The 25,345-nt window shown below is 38.2% G+C and overlaps 1 long non-coding RNA gene across 1 annotated transcript; it reads left to right on the top strand.

Moving 5' to 3' along the window:
• Positions 1–1,689: 1,689 nt before the first annotated feature.
• LOC139707645 (uncharacterized) lies at positions 1,690–10,219 on the top strand. The gene is made up of 3 exons (XR_011709103.1): positions 1,690–1,743; positions 8,724–8,789; positions 10,080–10,219. It is a non-coding gene; the product is annotated as an uncharacterized lncRNA (long non-coding RNA).
• Positions 10,220–25,345: the final 15,126 nt, after the last annotated feature.

Here is a 25,345-nt window from a genome sequence, read left to right as displayed (position 1 = left end):
GATAAGGGGGGAATATTATAGCACAAAAAGCTAAAATAAAAAGTAAAAATCTTTTTTCCCCATTCTTACTCCTCAGCATTCTTCCCACTTCCAGAGATGGAGTCAAGAACCAGAGATAGGGTGGGGTGAACTTAGGGGAATTTTTTTTTGCACTTTTATAATTATGTTCTTTGTGACTGTCTATATGTGTGTTTTAAATCATTTTAGAGGGATTTGGAGAGTAAGCGGGGATTTTTCCTTTCTTTTTTTTTTTTTTTTTTTTTTTTTTTTTTGTGGTGCTGGCGATTGAACCCAGGGCCTTATACATGTGAGGCATTCTACCAATTGAGCTACATCCCCAGCCCTTAAAGGGGGATTTAAAAGTATGAATTGAATTTATCATCTTGAGCCCAAAGCCCTTTAAGAGCTTTCAGAAGAGCATGCATACACATATTTACTTTACTAAAAGGGAATCATTGAGCACATATTGATTGGTCATCTGTTTGTCCTTAATTCATTTTAGATATCCTATCACATTAATAAACATTTACATATATATTAAATACATACATACAATGATATGATATTTTATCATATCATTTATATTTTATATATACATTTTATATCATATATTATATATCATTGTATGTATGTATTTAATTAAGCTCTTATTTTTCAACACTTAGGTTACTTTTATTGTTTCTGTATGATGAACACAGCTCAGATGATCTGCTTAGTAGTTCAATCTTTGTATACATGCCTAAATGCTTCCTAAAAATAGAGTTATAAAATTGAAATGATATAAATACTTTTCCCCTAGTGCTAGAGATCAAACCCAGTGCTTTGGGCATGCTATGCAGGTACTCTACCACTGAGCTACATTCCTGCCTCAAAATGTGCTTTTAATTTAATTTAATTTTATTTTTTGCAGTACTGGGGTTGAAATCCAGGGCCTCATGCATGCTAGGCAAGTGCTTTATCACTGAACCACACCACTTAGCTCCTACTATACATGCATTGTTAAGGTCTTTGAAAATACTAGGCACTTGCTGTTTTTACACCTTATTTTATTATTATTTAATATTTTTATTAACATGTATGAGTCATACATATTAAAAGAGCTTAGCCTCAACACATGTATACTGCATGCATTAATCAAATTCAGCTTTCCTTTATCCATTCTCCCCCAACCCAAGCTGTAGTAATCACTATTCTACATTCAAGTCCACAATTTTTAGCTTCTACATTTGACAGAGAACATGGGGTACTTGTTTTTCTTTTTTTTTTAATTAAAAATGTTTATTAGATATTGCCTTTAATAGATTTACTACATTAAAGGACAGAAACATTTTTTGAAATGTGCTAGGGTACTTGTTTTTCTGTCTGACTTATTTCACTTAATTAATATCCTTCAGTTCCATCCATTTGCTGAAAATAATGGGATTTTTATTCTTCTTTATGGATGAATAATATTCTATTGTGTATATATGCCATATTTTCTTTATCCATTCATCCATTGATGTGCACCTGGGTTGATTCCACATTTTAACCATTGTGAATAGTGCTGCAGTAAGCAAGTAAGCATGGGTGTGCATGTTCTTGCATTTTAACTATGCAATCTAGAAGCTAACAATGAATTTAGCTTCTTTTCTAGGTTGAGACACTGTAAACTGCTTTCATGTCAAGATCTGCCTCATCTTCTAAAGTGGGAGTTCCCAGCATCAGGCTTGTGGAGGTGTATGCTTAATCCTTCCACAAACTGGAGTGAGTCACTCTCCATTTCCTTTCTCCACCCTTCCTGAGTCCATACATATCCTGGCTTTAAAAAAAAAAAAAATTTTAAGAGGTGGAGTCCAGCCTAAAGATTCTATTGGAGTGAAAATGGAAAGGGGCATCTGTTCTAGGTCATTATTATTTCCAAATTGGAATTCACCTTGTCTCTTAAGACAAAGCTATCTCAGATTCTTATCTTAGCAGCTACCTTAAGAAATCTTAACTACTTTTACAGAAGAGAGAAAAAAATCTCTAAAACTCTTTGAAAAATGGGGCTGGGGTTGTGGCTCAGTGGTAGAGTGCTTGCCTCACATGTGTGAGACACTGGGTTCAATTCTCAGCACCACATATAAATAAATGAATAAAATAAAGGTCCATCAACAACTAAAAAAATCTTTGAAAAGTATTAGCAATAAAAACTTGTTTTGCTTTGTTTTATTTTGGTGGTGCTGGGCAGTCTGGGGGTATAGCTTAGTAGTACAGCACTTGTCTAACATTGCTTGAGGCTTTGGGTTCAATCCCTAGCACTGCAAAAAAAAAAAAAAAAAAAAAAAATAGTGCTTGGGATCAAACCAGGGCCTCACACATGCTAAGCACATGATCTACCACTAAGCTATATGCCCAGCCAATGGTTATTTTTTAAGAAATAATGAAATAACTTGGTTGGGATGGACAGCTATTTTGGCAGTAAGATTAATATGGATTCTTTGACACTTGGGTAGATTCCCCAGCTGATCTGTGCTCCTTTCCTTCTGAACGCTGGGCAGCCTTCACAAACCCCTTGGAGCATATAGAAAAATTGGTATATGGCATGGACACAAACACACCTCACTCCACCCTCCTGTTTTTTTTTTTTTTTCTATTGTGACTATTATATCACTACCACTGAGATTTAGTGATGGTTTTATTTTTTATTTTTAGGTACTAGTGATTGAATCCAGGGACTGTTTACCACTGAACTACATCCCAAGTCATTTTTATTTTTTAAAATTTCCAGACAGGGTCTTGCCATGTTGCTGAGGGCTAGCCTTGAACTTGCAATCATCTTGCTTCAGCCTCTAAGTGGCTGGGATTATAGATGTGGACCACCATGCCAGGCTAGTAATGGTTTTAAAATATAATGTAGTCATTATGGTTGGTCAGGTACATTCTAGGTTAAAAATCAAAGGAAACATAAAAATAAATTTTCAAAAATCTGTAATGTTGTATAGCTTTAAAATTTATAAAGCACTTTCACATATCTCATGTGCTTTTACAACAGCCTTGTTAATTAGGTACTATGACCCCATTTACAGATAACAGAACCATGGTGGATGGAGGTTTTAAAATTGCTCAAGACAAAGTATACAGTTATCTTTCATTTCAATACTCTTCCTTTCCAACAGGTGAGGTGTACAGGAAACTCATCCTATTGAAATGACTCTTAACCTAGAAGGGAAGCAACAAGATGAACTTACCACTCTGTGGAGTTAGGAATTTAATGTTTTTTTTTTTTTCCTTTTCTTTTCTTTTGAAGCCTTGACATTCTGCTTTCCATCAGGATCATGAAGTGTTTGGCCAGACATACCCAAAAGAATGGAGAAAATGGTTCTGATTTTCCCTTCTTTAGGACTAAAGTCATAGTCATCGAAATCTAAGATAAATTTCAGGAAAACTAGCTCCCATAATTGATCATCTTACCTTCAGCCAATTAGGGGTTAATTTTTAGGAGATTTCAGATTTTTTTTTTTTAAGTGTAGTTAGAACTTGATAAAACACTGCTATTGAAGTCTTAATCCCTACCAGAGAGCTCTCTCTGCCCTGGACTGGCTAGAAGCACATATTTGTTCAAATTAAGAACAGGTGTTAGGACAGAACATCTGCTGCAGTCTGGAAGAGTAAAGACTATAGAAAATATAAATCAGAAGTTCTACTTTTAAGTGACCAGGTTAATAATGATTAAGACACAAGAAATGCAAGGAATTTGAAACATGTTTCTTAACTAAGTTTTGTATCCAGATTGAGTTCCATTTTTTTTTTTTTTAGAAGTAGAAAAATTTTTCTACAAAAACTACATGTAGTGGCTAGGTACAGGGTTCATAAACTCTTTTAAGGCTGTATTTACTTTTAAATAGCATTTCCAAATTTCTCAAGATTTCATCTTGGAAGTAGAAGCCTTGAGTGTTTTAGCAAATAGGAAAACTAAATCTTGAGACCTATTGAACACAAGTGGTAACAGATGGGCCCTTTTTTGGATTTGGTAGCCTTTAGATGAGTGTAAAAGGAAACTATGACACTTTAGGAGGTGACCCAAAAGAAAGGGCCATCAAAAACAAAAATAGGTTTTCATATATCTGAGCATCAAATCAATGGGTGAGTGACAGAAAGACTCAGCTTTCTAACCAACTTAAATTCCATTAGAATAAGAGAGATAACTTAGAAAAATTAACTTTTGTGTTTCCTATGATTCTTGTACTTCTTTTTCTCCCTATCCCATTCAGCCATCAGAACTTGTATAGAATGTATACCCAGTGCCCAGAAATATTTGATTCATGAATTGAAAAAGATTAACTAAGATGACATGCCTTCGTGTAATGGATCTTTGCAAAGGTGAATTCTTTGAGATGATAATAAGAGGTTTGTATAAAATCTGAGAGGCAGAGCAAGGGTGGACCAATGGATTATTAATGAGCATTCACACAAAAGAGTAAAGAGAATCAACCCACAGCGAAAGGTTCACCGCTAATGAGACACGAGGGCTTTGGCTATATTACCTAACCTAAATGTCCTCATCTATAAAATGTGAATAATAACAGCAACTATAATATAGGGTTATTATGTGGATTAAATAAGACAATGAACATAGAGTAATGATAGACTGGCAAGTAGGAATTGGCAAGATCCTAAGGGCTGTGCAGATGGTTACACTTCTAGTAACCCCCAAACAATATAAGTCCCTGCCTACAAAGGGGCCATGGGAATTCTACAATGTATATCAGTTTGGGCCATATCATCATAAACCAATTAAGGACTAAGATGCCTGCCCCATTCCAGAGTCCTTGGCAATTAAATCCTAAAACTATGTGATACAACTTATAAATATACCCTGAAATGACTTCCTAATGGCCCAGATATATGGGGACATGAAATAGAAATTGAGTTGGATAATAAAAAAGTCATATTTCACAACCCACTTCAGCTATTATTATTAGTGAATCAAAGGATATATCTAAATGTCAAAGGAAAGAGCAGGGATTCAGGCACAAGGTGGTTAATAACTTTACTCCAGATACATTTTATTGTCTTAGTAGGCTCCTCATAATTTCTAGAGGACCCTTTGGGGGAAAATCTGGTTGTAGGGAAGTTAGGAAGTTGTTTCAAAACCTCCTCCTTTGCATAGCTTCTCTTATAAGATTGAGAAGACATCAATTGTTTCGAAAGGGGGAAAAACCCCTACAGGGGGCAGTTATGCCTGTAAGTGGTGATAAGCAGGATGATGAGCTTATTTCATTCATTTAGGAGAGCCAACTTTTTTTTCAAACCTTTAAAAACAATGCCTTCTATTTACTTTCTTAGAATAGGTAATAAAGTCTACATTTCTTTTGTTTTTGCGGTACTGGGTATTAAACCCAAAGCCTGGAGTATGCCAGGCAAGCACTGTACTACTGAGTTATACCCTCTGTCCACAGCTACATTTCTTTAAAAGTATTCTGACATTCACACTTTTCCTCCAACTCTAACCCTGCTCTTCCTTTAATTTATTTGAAAGTAGATCAATCCTTGCCATAACTTCTAAAAAAGAACACAGTGCTCTGGGCAGCACTGATGACATTCTAAGAGGCTGGATAAGAAAGAAGAGGCAAAGCAGCTGCAGGAGGTGAACTGGTGCCAGTATGCAGTGTGGGAATCACAGAAGATAACAATTTTTATTTTTGATACAGAGGATTGAACCCCGTGGTGCTTATCACTGAGCTATGTCTCCAGCCCTTTTTTCTTTTCTATATTTTGAGGTAGGGTCTTGGTAAGTTGCTGAGGGTCTTAATAAGTTGATGAGGCTGGCCTCAAACTTGTAATCCTTCTGCCTTAGTCTCCCAAATCATAGGGATTACAGGCGTATACCATAGCACCTGTGTATTAGGAGATCACATTTGGAAAAAAGATAACAGGGTTGAGAGTATAGCTCAGTGGTAGAGTATTTGCCTTGCACGTACTAAGGCCCTGGTTTCTGTCCCCCAAACTGAAGGGGGAAAAAATTCACAAATTGGAGCTACTCCACACGCCCCTCATGCCAGGGATCAAGCCCAGGGCCTCACACATTCTAAGCAAGGGCTTTATCCCTAAGTTACATCTGCAGACTGAAGCTATGTGTTTTATGGTGTAAAAACAACACCTAACTCTGCTAGATATGGCTTTTTGCATTCATTTCCACCACTTTCTATATTCAACCCATCTCTAAATCACAGTGGTGCAGGAATTGGAAAACTCGAAATCCAATTCCTACTTTTCACCATACATGAAAGTCAACACCAAATGAATTGTAAATCTAAATGTAAACAGTAAAGCAATAAAATTTTCATAAGAAAACAGAATACCCTTATAACTTTGGAGTCGGCAAAATATGTTAAACTGAATACACACAAAATAAGTGAACCATGAAGGAAAACATCTGATAAACAGAACTGCATAAAAAAGTGAAAAAACAAGCCATATAGGGAAAAAGCCATTCTTAACATCTATACCCAACAACAGACTCATATTCAGTATAAAAAAAAAAAAAAACTACAGAGAACAACAAAAAAGACAGGTCAATAAAATAGAAATTTAGGCAAAAGATCTGAACTGGCATTTCAAGGAAGAGGGTATCCAAAAGGCAAATGAGATGGGAAAGGCAGCGGAGCACAACAGACACTAGTATGGCAATTTGTAAATCAATGGATGTGTAACTGATGTGATTCTGCAATCTGTGTATGGGGTGAAGGTGGGAGTTCATAACCCACTTGAATCAAAGTGTGGAATATGATATGTCAAGAAATTTGTAATGTTTTGAACAAGCCACAATAAAAAATTAAAAAATTAAAAAAAAAGGCAAATGAACATGAAAAATAATTTATTGTTAAACATCAGGAAAATAAAAACTAAAATGATTATGCAATTTCAATATATTGTATTAACCTTTCAAGAGAATGGCTAAAATCTGAAAATTGAAAAATACCAAGTTTTGATTAGGGATGTGGGACATCTACTAGTAGTAAGACTATAGTAAAACTACCATCTCCTTACCTGATGTTTCCCTTTCTTTGGTTTCAATGACTCATGGTCAATTGCAGTTCAAAAATTTTTAGTAGAAAATTTCAGAAACAATTAACACATTTAAAAATTGCATGCTTGGGCTGGGGATGTGGCTCAAACGGTAGCGCGCTCCCCTGGCATGCGTGCGGCCCGGGTTCGATCCTCAGCACCACATACAAACAAAGATGTTGTGTCTGCCAAAACCTAAAAAATAAATATTAAAAATAAATAAATAAATAAAAATTGCATGCTGTTCTGAGTAGCATGATGAAAGCTCCCACTGTCCCATTTCATCCCACATGGAAAATGAATCATCCTTTTGTCCAGTGCATCTATACTGTATCCACTATTCACCTGTTAGGCAATTAATTGTCATCTTGGTTATCAGATTGACTGTCATGGTGCTGCAGTGTTTATGTTCATGTAACCTTTAGTTTACTTAATGATGTCCCAAAGTGAAAAGGTTTGGCTGGAAATTTGAAAATGACAGAATAGCAGTGAACTGTTTTCTTTATGTGAAAAGATAAAAGTTGCTAACTTAGTAAAAACAGCAAAAAAATCTTATGCTGAGGCTAAGATCCTACGGAAGAATGAATCTTGTAGTTGTTTTGTTGTGCTGGGGATCATTCTAAGAACTTTCTCGATCAGCATCTGGCTACATCCCCAGCCCCAGAATGAATCTTCTATCTGTGAAATTATAAAGACAAAGAAGGACAAAGAAATTCATGGCAGTTTTGCCACTGCATATCAAACGGCAAAAGTTAAGGCTATAGTGTGATAAGATGAAAAGATATTACATTTATGTATGTGTGTATAGGAAAGTACATAATATATTCAGAGTTTGGTACTATCTATGGTTTCCAGTATTACTGGGAGTCTTGTAACACATCACCCATAGTTAAGGGGGGACTCTGTACAGAGGTTTCTTGACTTATGATTAGGGTTACATCCTGATATACTCATCATACGTTGGAAATACTATTCAGTTGAAACCTACTGAATGTCAATAGCTTAGCCTAGTCTACCTTATATGTGTTTAGAACACTATGTTAGCCTACAATTGGGAAAAATCATCTAACATGCTGGGTGTGATAGTGTATGCCTGTAATTCCAGTGACTTGGGAGACTGAGGCAGGAGAATCACAAGTTTGAGGCCAGCCTGGGCAAGTTCAAGGCCAGTCTTGGTAACTTAGCAAGACCTATCTCAAAATAAAACAGGTTGGGGGTATGTTGTTCAGTGGTAGAGCACCCCTGGGTTGTGGTAAGTTACGCCAGGTTTATCCTTAGTACTGCCAAAAACAAAAAACAAAACAAAAACATCTAACCCATAGCCTTTGTAAAGCATTGAACATCTTGTGTAGTTTATTGAATACTGAAAGTGAAAATCAGAATGGTTATATGGGTATACTTTCATGCCAATATATTGTATTTCAATAAAATTTGATTTATAGTTAAAACAACTGTCATTCTTAGACTGCCCTGCTAACATGATTCTGTAAACAACTGAGATTTTTGTTAACCATATGTAATGATGTAAGATTTTGAAGAGAAAGGAATATAGAAGCTATTTTCCCTGTTAGTTTTCATTGCAATTTTTTTTTTAAAAGTGGAGCCCTCATATGTTGCTGATGGGAGGGCAAATTGCTACTTTTTTTTTTTTTTAGAGAGAGAGAGAGAGAACTTTTTTAATATTTATTTTTTAGTTTTCGGCGGACATAACATCTTTGTATGTGGTGCTGAGGATCGAACCCGGGCCGCACGCATGCCAGGTGAGCGCTATACCGCTTGAGCCACATCCCCAGCCCTTCATTGCAATTTTTGCTATATGTCCTACATTAAATGTGATTTTTTAGTAACCAGACTTTCTGTGCCCCTGTTTTCCCACCACTTCCACTGGTGAGAAGTAGCTGTTATGCCAGTAGTGGTCTCTACACTTCCTGACCTCTAAATTGTAGCTGTGAGGTCTGTGCAGGAAGCCTAAGGGCAGCCCTCTGACTTCTGTTCTTCCAGCTCTTCTAATGGTTTTATAAGCATATGATTCCTAATATTCAAAATCTGGAGTGGTGTCTTTACTGAATCCCAACAGATAGGTAATCAACTATAGCACAAATGAAAGGCAACCAAGTAGGGGGTTATGGCTGATTTTAATAATGTTTGAAAAATTACCATTGGTAATCCTACACCTAAGATCATGATTATCACGAGAAAGTTTTGCTTTAGAGTGAAGCTAAATCTAATCTGGCATACTATAAAGCTATTTACTTCAGAGGATGTGCTGGTTTCAATTGCCATTCATCTTTTTTTGTCTTCACAAGTAAATAGTACCAATGCTTTTAGTTTTTATTACATGGTGTGCGCTCTTCCAAGTTATAGCTAATCTGAATAAGGTATTCATAGAAGGACTCCTTATTCTGGTAGGATTAGCTGTCCCTTTCTTTTGGTGATACTCCCAAGTTCACACTTGCTTATTTCACCAAAGCCCTGCATTGCTGACTCAAGTATATAGCATATGCTCCCAGCCCATACCATGTTATTATTTCCCATGGATTGAGGTAGATTTGTAGGAGATTGAAAAACAAAACATGTCAACTATGAGAATTTTTACCTGCTTCCCCATAAAGAAAAAAACCTAAAATAACAGATTTAAATGAGAATCAGAAACCTAAAGAAAATTATTTAATAGGTGAAAAGGGATTATTGCATTGTGGAATTGTAGTTATAATGGACCTTAGAAATACTCTATAAATTCCAGGAACCTGATCTCAGATCCAGGCTCACAGTAGTGCTGAATAACTTTCAGTCTGCCCATGCTTGATACTCAAAGTGTGACCCAGACCAGCAGCACAAGCTACTTGGGACCTTGTTAGTATTACAGAATCTTTGGCCCCAAGACCCACGGAGTCTGAATCTGCATTCTAATGAGACCCCTCCAGGTGATTGTTATGCATGTTAAAAATTTGAGGACTAGAGGCAATGCACCACAGGTGTTTGTTTTACCACTTAAAGACTTGTCTAAATTACATTTCACAGAAAATCTGATCTCTTTTGTGTTATTACAGGTCCTGTAAGATGAATTGAAGAAAAAAAGAAAAACTCTCTCTAATGATCTCTGGAAAAAGAGGGCATCTATTTGAGCTGTGCTAGTTTTTAATGTACCTATTCAGATCTTAATCCACTAGAAAAATGAATAGCCTATTTGGTAGTGGCATGTCTTGCAAAAATAAGTGCAATAAAATTGAAAGTATTTAAATGGATATTTAAACTATGCAGTCCTCAGTGATTTAGTTTTCAATTACACAAAGGTAATTACACTAGAATCCACCTCATTCACCCTTCTGTGCGAATATGCTGGAGTGTTGCAATAAGCTGGTGCTTTCAGGCAATGACTGATCTCCACTCCTTTTTGGCCAGGACCTGAATTCATTTGCTTTAAGCAGTTTAGGGAGTACGCCAGGAATATAAATGATGGATACACCCTTCATGACCCTTTTCACAAATTAAGTCACATCATTCTTCAGGGTGCTTGTGAGGCTCTCAGATTTGGGAGTACTCACACAGTATGAGGCTTTGGCCCTTAAGGGAAAGGTGGGACCCTGGGGAAGGAGAGTGTCACAACTGAGCTCTGACTAGAGCAGTAATTCTTAGAGTTTGCACGCAGAGGAGGCTTTGAGGTGCTGGTAATATTTTGTTTGTTAATCTGGGTGCTGCCTTGTGGTTAACTGTCTTTAGCTTAGAAGTCTGAGGACTTTGAAAAGAGCAAAAATGGACTTTACAAAACGGAGACAGTATTACAAATGTAACGTGATTCAAGGGCACCTTCTGCCACCCCCACTAACCTAATGGATTTATTCTAGATTTAAACTATGTCCTTGAAAAACCTAGATGTTCACTTGACCCTGGTGTTCAGTGGTAAAAGTACAGAGGTGATGTCATACAGTCAGTAACTTCCCTATCTCGTCTGTCAAGTAGAGTAAATAAGTTGATAAAGTGCTTTTTTTTTTATTGGAGTTAATAACTTACTTCAAAGTAGACTTTAACTACTGGACCTTGCTAACGACCAACATATGAATTAATTATCTCAAGTCACTGCCAAGTTCAATCCCTGTACAATTTTGAAGGAGAACTTTTCACAGCACTCAAACCTAAAGGAAATATTAATGATATAAATGATGGAACACAATTAAGTTTATCATGCATCATTATAAATAGGAACAAAATACAGTGAATAATACTATAAGCCAGAATTGGAATCCATTGGGTTTTCCACAAACCATCTTAAGCAAAAACATGCTTCAATCTAGGCTGGAGATAGTGGAGTGCTTGCCCAGCACAATCAAGGGGGAAAAGAAGCAAAACAAAACAAAACAAAAACCCCAAAACTGTTCCCGTTCTAAGCCTTACCTCATTTGAGGAAAGAGTCCCTCTACCTTATTTGTGGAATTAGAGTCCTATGTTTCATTTCTTTCCACATATTGAAGTGCAGTTAAGAGATCTTTCAGTCAGGTAATATATTCTAGGCCCAAATACTAGAGAAATGATCAATCTCTATCAATTGTACAAAAAATTATGGTGGGGCCAGGCATAGTGATACAGGCCTGTATTCCTACCTACTGGAGGCTGACATAGGAGAATTGAAAGCTAGAAGCCAGCCAGGCAACTTAGTGGAAACTTGTTTCAAAATAAAAATTTTAAAAGGCTGGAATGTAGCTCAGTGGTTGAGCACTTACCTGGCACGCGTGAAGGCCTGGGTTTCATCCTAGCGTGTGTGTGCACATGCGCATGCACGTGCATGTGCTCGCATACACACACACACACACACACAATTAATACTACTCTTCCAGATGAAAGGAAAAATGAGCACAAAAAGGGAAATTAGAATACATAACTAGAAATCAGAAGACCCTTTTTCTATCCTCTTCCCCTAGTTTATTTAGATTTGTTTCATGTCTGGGTAAAATACCTCCAAAGGGAAAGATTGCTTCTTGCCGCAGATAGAATTTTCTGACTCTAAAGAAGTAAACAATTGTTAAAGTAGCTTGTATTCAAAACTTTTGTATTTAAAAGAGTCATAGTAATCTGGGATGTGATCTATAACATATTCCTTTACATATATATCAGAGAAGTGCTCTACCATTTATTTATTTATTTGGCACTGGGGATTGAACCCATATACACTTAGCCACTGAGCCACATCAGCATTTTTTATTTTGAGACAGGGTCTCACTAAGTTGCTTAGGACCTCACTAAGGTGCTGAGGTTTGGTTTAAACTTGAGATCCTCCTGCCTCAGCCTCTCTACCTTTGGGATTACAGGTGTATGCCAACACGCCCAGCTGAGAAGTGGCCTTCTAAACGCTCATACACATTCTCGTTGATTTAAAAAAAATTTTTTTTAGATGGACACAATGCCTTCATTTTGTTTACTAATTTTTATGTGGTGCTGAGGATCAAACCCAGTGCCTCCTATGTGCTAGGCAAGTCCTCTACCACTGAGCTACAACCCCAGCCTGTCACAATGATTTTTTTATGGTCAGTTGATTTTTGATAAGAATCCCAGAATTGTTCAATGGGGAAAGAATAGTCTTTTCAACAAAGGTTCTGGGACCACTGGATACTGCATTCAAAATAATAAAGTTTACCTCACACCAAATATAAAAATTAACACAAAATGAATCAAAAACCTAAATATAGACACTTAAATGATAAAAATCTAGAAGAAAACATAGGCATAAGTCTTTGTTAATTGGGATTAGACAATGGTTTCTTAGGACAACACAAGAAAGCACAAGAAACAAAAACAAGCATAGATAAATTTGACTTCATCAAAATTTAAAACTTCTACATTTCAAAGGATACCAACAAGAAACTATATAGAGTGGGAGAAAATATTTTTAAATAATATATTTGATATAGTATTTGAATCTTGAGGTACAGAACTCTTATGACTAAATGATGAAAAGACAAATAACCCAATTTAAAAATGGGCAAAAGATCTGAATAGACATTTATGTAAAGAAGATATGCTGTAAACTTTAAGAACAGCTGGATCTCTAAGAAGGGTCCCAAGTGGCTAATTGGGCCTAAATTTAGAATGGAGGCTGATCACACTCTGTGTTTTCAGTACTGCAAACTAAACTTTGAGGCTCTTGCCTGGGCATGTTCTCGTTTGAATTGCCAAGATAAACAGCCTCCGTAAAGTCCTATTTTGCTACTGGAACCTGACCAATGAACTATGACCAACTTATCAGGACCAAGTGCTTCCTTCATACTTGCATCCCTCATTTATATAACAGACTGCAGTAGGAACTGGGTAGGAACTTTATGTAGTCAACCCCTTTCTTTGTTCCTTGGAGCATGCTTTCATTTTGTACCAAAGTCTGGTTTGTAAACTGTTTATTATTTTTGAAATAAAGCTTCCTTTTTTATGTTAAAAATTTCTTCTGGTAAATTTTTTTTTTTGATGAAACAAATAGTCCAGGAAATGATGCTTAACATCATCAGCCTTCAGGAAAATGCAAATCAAAACCATAAGGAGCTACCACTTCATACACTAGGATGGCTAGAATAAAAAAGGACAGATAATAGTATGTGTTAGTGAGAGCGTGGAGACATGGAAATCTTCATACATCGATAGTTGTTGGGAATGTAAAATGGTGTAGTCGCATGAAAAACAGTCTGGAAGTTTTTCAGAAAGCTAAATGTGAAGTTACCATATGATCTAGCAATTCCTCTCTTAGATGTATAAGCCAAGAGAAATTAAAATATATGTCCACACAAAACTTGTACATAACTGATTATAGCAGTGTTATTCTTGCTTTTCAACACCTAAAAAACAGAAATATCCCAAATATCTATCAACTGATGAACAGATAAATAAAATGTGATATTCATACAATAGAATATTTAGCAATAAAAAGGAAATACTGACACAAACTTCAACATGGATGAACCTTGAAAACATTATGGTAAGTGAAGAAGTGAATGACGAAGGACCATATAATATATGATTCCATTGACATATAAGGTCCAGAATAGGCAAATATATAAAGATAGAAAATAGATTAATAGTTGCCTAGGGGGAGGACAGGGGTATTGGGTGAAAATTGGGAGAGGTTGTTAATGGGTACAGAATTTCTTTTGGGTAATGAAAATGTTCTAACATTTCAGTTGTGGTGATAATTGCACATATATACAAATATTTTAAAACTATTGAATTTTATGCTTTAAATGGGTGAATTATATGGTACATAAATTATAACTCAGTAAAATTGTTTATTTGAAGAAAAAAAGGGGACTGGGGTTGTAGCTCAGTGGTAGAGCACTTGCCTAACATGAGGGGGCCCTGGGTTCAATCCCCATTAACAAAAACAAAACTCAGGGAGACACTATCACATCCATAGAATCATTACAGCATGTGGTTCTATATGCTTCTCGCCTTGCCAAGGCAATTGTAGAAACACATATGGATAGAAGATGCCATAAGAACTGAGCAACTAAAATACAGCGCCAACATATGGAAGAAAATTGTTCTGGAAACACACTCAGACCCACAGTTGACTTTGACTAAAAGAGAAATAAAATTTTGTGTCTTCAGAAAACAAGAAATACCCCATTCCAATTTTAGTGTTGAAAGAAGATTTAGAAACAGTTCATAGTTTCTCAATCCCTTAGTATTATTGACAGTTTGGGTTGGATAATTCTTTCTTGTGGAGGGCTGTCCTAGCATTGTAGGATGCTAAAATGGCCTCCCTAAGCGTGACAACCCAAAATGTCTCCAGATATTGCTAAATGCCAAATGTCCCCATGGGGTGTGAAGGCACCAACACACACACACCCACCCCCAACACACAAACACACACACACACACACACACACACACACACACACACACCCCTGTTGAGAACCACTGAGTTAGTTTAACATTTACCAAGTCCAGGCTGAAAAAGAAAAAGGTTCCACAGTTCCACAGTTTACTAAGTTTGGGAAACAGTAAGCTAAATAAATTCTCCCTTTCCTGCCTCCCACTTACATTTTAAAGCAATCAAAGCTCAGGAACAGAAAAGTGAGATGACCTTGCCTTGTGTCAGTCCACAAACAGTCTAATGTGCTCTCTGAGCCAAGAGCTTAGATTTTTCTCTAGCTTAGACAAATGCTCTTTTTCCATCTTCAAAAACTGAGCCTCCTACTTCCTGATTTGGTATCAACCAAATAAGTCTTTGGGACTTGTTGGCAAATTCTACTGAAAAGTTCCTACCATATAGATTCTCCCAAAAGGTCATCTCTTTTGAGATTTAGATGTAGTAGAGGGCTTGTCAAGGGGCAAATGGAAGGAAGATTCAACTGGTCAGAAAGAATTTAACAGTAAGCATCTGCAATTTGTGAAAAAGTGTGATCAATAATCCTTAAGATTAAAAGGAGTGTACTGAAGATATATTCTGATGTTTATTTAGCTGATATTCGAAACTCAGATGTGTATCTTAAATATGAACATTAAAAAACAGGGAAACATACTGTATCAAATGATACCAAAAGATCATTTAAATAAAAAAACAGGGGAAAATAACATCAATAATACAAAAATTAATCAATATAAAAGTAGGGAAAAGGGTTTAGGCTACCAAATGTTTTTAGAAACCAAACAGATTTTTTTAATGGATTTTTGCTTTTTACTATCTTGGAATACAATTCAGACCTAAATATTATGTCAAGTAAACTTAGAATGGTAATTTCAAAGGGCTGTTCTTCGTGACAGCCAAATAATACATTGCAGGAGCCAAGCCTCTCCCTAACATTTGTTGGGCCAAGGGCAAGAGTACAAATGGAGGCCCATATTCCATGTGAACGATAACTATGGTAAAGTTATAAATCAAACTGCTAAAACAAATTATGTTTTCCTACCTTGATAACTGTCTTCTTAAAGACCAGAAGACCAGGAGTGAATGTACAATTCTTGTATTCTTTGGAGTTCTGCACCACGATCTCCAGACATGTGAGGGCAGGACCCCAACTTGAGGTTGTCCCCTGTCCTCCTATCCTGGCTGAGAAGGGCCTTCTGTGCATGCGTGTGGCACCCCAGTGCTCCGTGTGTCTTTGTACATATGATACCCTGGGCCACAGTCAGGCTGATTACACGTACCAGAAGCCTGGTCTGCCCTGGGGAGGGTGGGTTTGGGGATGAAATCTAGGCAGATCCTGGAAGTAGTGGTGGGGTCATTTGGGCAAGGAATTCTGAGATAGCCCAAGACATCTTGGGTATGGTCTAGACAGAAGCAAAATGGGTTCTAAGTGGCTACATCCCCTCGGGCCCATAGTCTCCTCACCCTGTGGTAAGGAGCACAACCAAGGAGGGTCAGAGCAGGGTGCTCTAAAAGCCTAAAGGTAAAACCAGCAAGAGCCCCACATTCTGGAATGTGGTAATTAGCACAAGACACGCAATCCTGGCACATACCTGGGGCTTGGTGCAGCACAAGGGAGGGAGGCCAGAGCGACTTGTCTAGACAGGAATGGTAGAGCACACCTCACTTGCCCTGGAGGGGTCACAGAAGTTTATCAAGTCTTGGCAAAGCAGATCAGCCCTGCCTGAGAGTCTGCCCAGATTTAGCTAATGATTTAAAGGGGCATTCACCTCTTTACTTTATGAAGAAAATACCTGGAAGATCGTGATGCTGTTTTTATCAGGGCCACTGAACTTCCTGTTTGTCCTCTTTCTTATGACCCCTGCTCCCTTGCCTTCCACTCTTCTCATAGTGCCAACGATTACCTGCTCATGCTGATGATTTCAGCAATAGCTCTGATAGGTGCCCTCATTCCCTTGGTCCTTCATTCATTCCTGTCTTTTTAGTCAACATCCCTGAATTAAGTTCATTATATACTTTCTGGTTTTGCTACCAAGCAGAAGATATTATTGGAAGAAATTTAAATATCTGATCCAAGACAGTATTAACTTATTGGTTCTAGCTGAGCGCTTGATACTACCAGGCAATTCTCTGATTTTTCAAAATTGTTTTCCTGTAATATTCCCCACCGCTATTTTTCTAAATCGTTTCTATTTCCCTCCAGCCCCAATCCCACTTCTGCATATGACTTTCCCTTCTTGCTTAATGGAAAAAATCAAAATACTCCAACGTCACCCTCCTCTTCCTTTTTCTTCTCTACCAAGAAATACTTAAAGATGACACCTCTTCTCCTGTCTCACTTCAGAGGAAGAAGGAAACCTTATCCTTTTGGGGAGTTATTTTCCTCTTGGGTCCTAGATCCCGTGGACTCCTATTCCCTTCAATCATAAATAGGCCCTTCTCTGTTTTGTATTCCTTTTGTATTTCTTATTACAAAATAAGAAATCTAGGCAGACCCTGGAAGTAGTGGTGGGGGCATTTGGACAAGGAATTCTGAGGTAGCCCAAGACATCCTGGATATGGTTTAGACAGAAGCAAAATGGGTTCTAATTTTCTTACTTATTTTTCATTACAGCAAAACATCCCTTCCCTTCCATTCTCTCTTCATTGTGCTGGAGATTGAATCCTTACACAGGCTAGGCAAGCACTGTACCACTGAGCCATATTCCCAGGTCCAGTTTCTTGACCCTCCCCTTCTCTCCCAATCTATCTGCACCACCCTGGCCCACTTCTATCACCATGGAGCCTAGTGCCATTGTTCATCATTTTGAATATTTTTTTCATGGCATTGTCAATCCCTCTCCCTCTTATCCTTCTGCCCCATCTTCTCAGCACATTCCAAATCTTGGATCAATCCACCACCCATTTTCTCAGCTCTTACTATAGGCATTCCAAGTTAGTATAGAAAAATCACACAATTGTGTAGACTAGTGCCCATATCAATTTTGTTTTCTAACTTCAGACCCTTAGGAGGTAATAACCCTTATACTTTTTCTTCCTTACTTAATTGTGTGGGTGGGCCTGATTCTGCACCCTCATGGAGGAATGCTTATCTTGCTCATTGTGCAGCAGGGAAGTCCTAACATAGAACGCTATGTTTTGGGATGAAGTGCTGTCAGAATACTGACAAGCACCATTTCCTTGCTCCTTTGACAAGAAGTTATTCCCTTGTCGGTACAAGTTCAGCCTACATGGCAGTTCCTGAAACTCTCGGTGTCTGGACTCCTATAATATGGTATGCTGTGATTCTGGCCTATTGTGACTGTTTTATGTTAATTGGCACATACCCATTATAAAAGCTATTTTTGTGGAGCAATAAAGCAGACACAGTTTTCTGAAACCCTCTCCAGAGGGGTTTCTCTGAACCCTCAAACTTCCCACAATCAATGCTGGAAGGGCAGGCCCCTCAGCATAATTGTCTTTCCTAGTCCCCTTACTAATAATACTAATCCTATGACTCTTTCAATCCCTACTCTCTCCATCTTCCAACCATCATCATCTTCCTTCCTCTCTTCCCTTCCCTTTCCTTTCCTTCTCTCTTTCTTCTTTCTTTTTCTATTTTTCCTATGAGATGAACCCTATAATCCTCTTTCCTTTCTCTTCTGCCTTCCCAGACTTCTCTTAACCCCACTCTCTTTATTTTGTCATTTTCTTAGTTCAGGCCACCATTTCTGTCTGGCCTCATTCAATTTTCTTCTAAATGGTACTGCCTGATACTAGCCTCATCTATTTCCAGTTGGTCTTCTATAGTCCTCTCAATGTGATATTTGCTTAGGGAAAGGAAGTAGAGACCTAGTTGGAGGTGGGGAGCAAGAGGAAGGGAAAGTCAAAAGAGGAAGATCCAACATCTAAAAGCCTTGTTATAGATAAATAAAAATATGTGCTATTTAAACCACCATTATCTTTATGAAATCTTCAGCCAAGTCTACATTGGCCACCTCTACTTTGTGGAGTTGACTTGCTGTGGGTGAAACAATAAAGTATTGAGTCCTTCTACAAGGTAATAAGAATGCACATGAAGCTGGCTAATATCTGGCTTGCACATTCAATTTATTTTTTATTCATTTATTTAATTTTTATTTAACAAACACTTATTGAGCACCTATCAGGTGTCAGCAGATGCTAGGTACTGGAGAGTAGACACTGATCAAAACAGACACAGTCCTGCCTTAAAAGCATTTGTAGTCCAATGATAGAACAAAGGAAAAAAATAAATATTAAGAGTGGTATGACATGAGAAGATTATGAGAGCACATATCAGGGGCACATTTTGTCAGGGTTTAAAAGGAGGCCAAGGAAGGTTTCCTGGGGAGGTGGCATTTAACCTGAGATCAGAGGAACATGCAAGAATTAGCCAGATGTAGGGAAAAGTTGGAGAGAGTCTTCTAGGAATGTGAGAAAGTCCAGAGGCAAGAGGGAGCATGGAACTGAAATAAGAGAAGAAATTGAGGGAAATTAAATGGGAGAGGTAATCTGCAGACAGATCTTAACTTGTATATCAAGTTTTAAAGTTTAAACTTTATCCTAAAGGCAGTGAAAAGCTACAGATGGCTTTAAGCAGGTGAAGGACTTGTTTAGATTTGTGATTTAGAAAGAACACATGACGGGATGATATGTGAAGTATTAAGAAATACACTCTCTTCATTCATCTTTCTTCTCAGGCTCTGGATTTCCAGCCTGAACCTCAGCCCCCACCCTATACCTTCACACACTTGTGCAAACGAATGCATGCCCACAAATGCATGCTCATACAGGAACACAAACATTCTGCCAGACTCATTTGTCAGTAGAAGGGAAAACATATTAATTATTACGAAGGGACTGTAGTTGAAAGAGATCCAGACTCTACATTGCAAAACTTAAACATGAAAGGCTTTGCACTTGAACTCAGAGATGAAACCAGTGAGAGGAAATCAATTCATGCAAATGCATAAATGTGAATTGGATTTTCCTTCTGTGCTGTGAAGGAGAAGAAATGGCCTGCTGTGAAAGATGATGTGCTAGGCAAAAGGATGGGGTGTCCCTAGATTGCTTATTGGGGTTGCAGGAGATGTGGCTGTTCCTCTGACAGATGAAGCTAAAGCACCATATGTGTAACCAACCAGCCCATCACCTGTTATCAGAATCAGCAGGATACAATATCCCAGAGGACACACTGGGCCCTGCTATGTTGAGAGGATAAACAACAATGGCATTAGCAGTTCAGACTAGCATTAGGACCACCTCAGATTATACTTGATGGATGGCTTCCCTCTACCTCACCCTGCAATCACAACATGCAGCCAATCACACATGCATCTCCATCCTCTTCCCCACTTCCCTTGGGCCCCAGCCAGAGAAGCCTTTAAGAGTTAACAGGCAAGAAAGGGAAAGAAGGCCTGAAATTGAATTCTGAACTGAAATATTTATGTAATCTTAGTTGACAGACAAAATTGGTGAACTCACTTTAGAAAACCTAGATTAAGTTGTCTGCCAGGAAAAAGGCTGGAGGTTCAGATTCAGAAATCAAATTTACTCCAGGAAAAAAATAAAAGTTACCTTTTTGCATACCTGAGTGTTTACAGACTCTTATCTGTGAGATTCCTTGTGCATTACAATCACATGGCTACTGCATGGAGAATGGTTTGAAAGGAAGACTGAAAATGGATTTAGGGTGATGGGAACAGAGGAGAAAGAGATAAAAACCAGAGTAGGAGAGGTATTTAGGTGACAGGATCAAGGACTATTGGTGATGCAACTTGATGTGAGAGATGATGAAGAGAAAGCAGTTAGGAATGATACACAAGTTTCTAGATGTAGCAACAAGTCCATACTAGTGTTTGCCACTTCCAGGAGGAATACAGGAAGAGAAGTGTTTTTGAAGAGGAAATGAGTTCAGTTTAAGATACCTGTGGAAATAATAGAGTCTGAATCTCCAGAGAAGGGTCAGAGCTGGTGAGATATCTGACTGTTTATAGATGGTGCCATAGATACTCAGGCAAAAGAAAGTATCAAGAAGGGAGGCCAGGTGTGGTGGTGCATGCCCATAATCCCAGCTACTGAGGGGTTGGGGCAGGAGAAACGCAAGCATAAAGTTAGCCTGGACAATTTAGTAAAACCCTGTCTCAAATTTAAAAAATTAAAAATAGGAGCTGAAGATGTAGCTCAGTGCTTGTATTGCATGTATGAGGCTCTGGGTTCAATACCCAGCCCTGGAGGAAAAAAAAGAAAGGTGGGGTGGAGGCACATATGTCAAATATTAACATAGGTCAATGAAGAGAGAACCAAAAAGAGTCCTTTGAATTTAGCTACCCAGAGATCATTGGTTACTTTGGAGAGAGCAATTTTGGAGAGTGAGTGGGAGGGGACAAAGTTGAAACAGTGAATGGAGATGACTTTTCTAAGAAGTACAGTTGATAAGGGGAGAGAGGACTGTGGATAATGGGCAATGCGACTGTCTTCCTTCCTTCCTTCTTTCCTCCTTCCCTCCCTTCCTTCCTTCTTGGAACGAAGGAAGGATTCAGAAGAGAGGAAGAAGTTTAAGATAAAATAGAAATGAGAAAGAATAACCAAGAAAGGTAGGATTTAAAAAGTAAGAGGTATGACCAGGTGGCCAGTAGATGACAACTGGAATAGGGAGTTTGGTATAATGAGTCTGCAGCCTGGGACTCAGAGGGCAGAGAACTCAAGACTTTGGGAAATGATTGTATGACAGGAAAGATACAACCCTGCAGCCTCCACTTGCGAGGGCTGTAGAGGAAACAGTATGCTTGTGGGAAAGCTAGGGTTCTTAGTGCTAGAAAGCTAAAGAATGTTCAGTGAAGAGGCTGGGAGTCTCAGGGTTTGGTGATGAAATGGGATTCCTGAGACAATAGAGGAACAGTTTGGGAGGAATGGGAGTGAAGAGATGTAGGAAAAATCCAAACTGCTTTTCTTTTTCTCACAAACTCAACTTATACAACAATTCTGGTCACCAAAATATACGGGGTTCCCTCCACCAATAATCAATTTTTTCCAGCGGATATCAATTGGGTGTCTTATAATTCAACTGAATTCTGACACTATGTACCTTGAGGGCTCAGTCCCGCAAGTTTGCCCCCACTTCAGATGCTTATTGCAAGAGGCTAGTCATATTCTGACTGGCTATTTTGGGGGTTCCCACAACCTCCTCCTAGGATCAGTCAGTTTGCTAGAATGACTCACAGAACTCAGGAAAACACTTCACTTGTGTTTACCCATTTATTACAAAAGATATTACAAAGGATATGGATGATTAGCCAGATGGATGCACAGGGTAAGGCACTGGGGAGGCACATGCCTCCCTTCAGGTACTTGTATGTGTTCAGGAATATGGATGCTCTCCAAACTATGTATTTTGGATTTTAATGGAGGCTTTATTACCTAGGCATGATTGATTACATCATTGGCCATGGGACTCAACTCAACCCCAGCCTCTCTCCCCTCTCCAGAGATGGAGGGTGAGGCTGAAAGTCCCAATCCTCTAATCATGCATGGATTTTACTGTGACCATGACCAGCTTCCATTCTGAAACTACTCAGGGCCCCAGCAACCAGTCATTTCATTACCATACAAAAGACACTTTTTTTTTTTTTTTAAACTCTGGAGACTTTGAGGGTTTTAGGAATTTGTGTGTCAGGAACTAAGGATAGAAACCAAATACCTATTTCTTATAGTATCACTTTTTCACAGATAAGAAAGGGAAATTGAGTCAAACATGAGGATGAAAATTCATAAGAAGATAGCTCATTGGAAGGGCCCTTCTCTTGAGCACATATCAAGGATGGGGGATGGTGGTTTGCACAGGCTGCAGGGACACAGGAAAATTAATGGGAAGAGGAGAAGATTCCAGCTCTCAGGATTCAGCTTTGTCCTGGGTGTACCATTACTCCAACGCTCCTGAGTCTCTGGAAGAAATCATCTGAGGATTGACTCTAGGGATAGACTCAGAGCTGAGGGCTGTTGGTCAGCAGCCCTTGGTGGCATGATTCTTGAGATGGATGCAGATTGGGGCTAGGTGATATTTAACATCCTAGCTTTCTTCTCTGCCCCTTGTGCTGTGCTTTCTTAATGCCTCTCTTCCTGTTTATTTTAGGTCTTGATTTTGTCTCTAAACTTGGAGCCCAGGAAAAAGCATTGAGTAGTCTTGGAGAACCAGGAGTTGCTTTGGGAAAGACAGGCTGATCCACCATAGTATTACTCAATTTCAACCCACATGAGTTATTAAAGGTACTCACTCAAGGAAAGATTTGATTTTAGAGTTACATTCTGGAATGATCACTTTCATTAAAAAAGAAAGAAAAGCAACAGAGAATTTAAAAATTCTCTGTTACATTGCAAATTGATTTTTTTCTTAAATATAAACCAAAATCCACTAATTTATTATTTTGGACTTAGGTTGGTGTATTTATGGACTATCTTCCCATGGTGATTTTTTGTTTTACTGTTTAAAAGGCACAGGTCACCTTTTAGCTGCTGTCCAGTTCATTACACATGAACAATTTAGTGTTTTTTGAGTACTCTGGAGCCCTTGAAATGCCATACATTGCAGGGGCCAGCTTCCTTATGTTTTTTTCCCTGTCAGCAGATTTTTTTGAGAATATCTTGGTTGGTAGATCCCATTTTATTATTTAATGAAGAGATTCAATGAACCACTGAAGGGTAAGGTTTTAAAAAACATCCCTAGTGGGGCTCTGATATAAAGTATAAAGGTCTTCTAAGTCTGTTCCACTCCTTTTCTCTTGCATTATTAATTCAACTATAAATTGTGCACTTTTAATGAAGTGTTACCTTCATGCTAACTTCCTAAGCTTTAGTGCAGCATCTAGTGACACAAGGATCACTTTATAGTGGCTTCAAAACATGGGTTGACAAGAGGGTCAGTAAAGAGAATGATACAGATCTTAAATTCAATACTTAAAGCAAAGGAGGTGTCTCAGTGTTTGGCTCTATCTGATGCTCAGTGTAATGATGCAAGTGATCATGCTCATACGGTATGCTGCATGACTTAGGAATGTTGCTGACATTATTTTTAAGATAGAGAAAATACAGCTAGCCTGTGAGAGATGCTGGTAAGCTCCCTCATCCACTGATTATCAGTTGTCATTAATTCTTTGCATCCCTAGATAGCCAATTAAATCTATTTGGGAAAAAGATAAACGTTAGCCATCAAACCTTAGGTTCTGTTTCTTAAGGGGAGAAAGAGAAAGAGAGAGAGAGAGAGAGAGAGAGAGAGAGAGAGAGAGAGAGAGAGAGAGAGAGAGAGGAGAGAAACAGAGAGAGAGAAGAGAAGAGAAAAGAGAAGAGAGAAGGGAAGGGAAGGGAAGGGATGAGGAGAGGAGAGGAGAGGAGAGGAGAGGAGAGGAGAGGAGAGGAGAGGAGAGGAGAGGAGAGGAGAGGAGAGGAGAGGAGAGATGAATTGGAGGAGGGCAGTTGGTGACAGTTTGCTTCTGCTAAAGCCAGCCTGCTCCGAGCGAGCTTTTCTGTCATTTTTTCATCTGTGCTGCCATCTAGAGAGAAGAATTAAAAACACACAAAAATAAACTGGAAGTCCTCAAATGGAATTAAGAGGAAATGGATATCAAATATGTATTTGTATAAAACTTTTAAAAACATCAGGGAGATCTGGTGACTAACATATAATGCTTTTCTTCTCTCTATCCATCCTGCCCAGTTACAAAAAACAAGATTTGGATACCTGTTTGACTGTTACAAAAACATTTTAGGCATTGCTGGAAAGCCATTTCCTGGATTCAAATTGACCTCTTAAATATGTAAAACCCAGTTGTGTAAACTTTCTGGTAGCTTTTAACTGTCACATCATGGCCTCATTTTTCTATAACTAAAACATTGCTAGAAAATGCTCACGTTCCAAGTATTGAAAGATTCAGAGATGAAATAGAGGCATTTGTTACTGTTGTTTTTTGTGAATTAATGAGAAGAAAAAGTCATTTCAACACAGAGGGACAGTTTCCTGAAGTCTGTTGTGTTCTGCAGAACCTACTTGTTCTGCAAGATGTCTATGGTTGAAATGTTGGACAAATAAATTTGGGGACTGCTACAGAAAACAGTGTTAGCCAGTTTTCTTTATAGTCTTTAACTTATGAATGTGCACTGTGAACTTTTAAGAGAGCAAAGTGCTGGGTAAGCTTTCCCAAATGTACTTGACCTTAAAACCCTGGGCTTTTCATAAGATTAGTGTTGTGAGGAGCATACTTTAGGAGATACTATAAGAGGGAAAGGAAGTTGGCCTGCTGCATGCACAGCATTCACAAACATACCAGTCCTCCCTGGTCCTGTTCTATTTCTTCTCTCTGTGTCCAAACATTTTCTAAGCTTTGTTTTGGGCTGAGTGGATTGAGGAATTTAGCTACAGTCACTAACAATGGGGATAAGTCATTATGAGAACATCATTGAGTGTGCTTGCACAAACTT

The sequence above is a fragment of the Marmota flaviventris genome, chromosome 11 (assembly GCF_047511675.1).
Source record: "Marmota flaviventris isolate mMarFla1 chromosome 11, mMarFla1.hap1, whole genome shotgun sequence".
NCBI lineage: Eukaryota > Metazoa > Chordata > Mammalia > Rodentia > Sciuridae > Marmota > Marmota flaviventris.
This window is presented reverse-complemented; position numbering and strand designations above follow the sequence as displayed.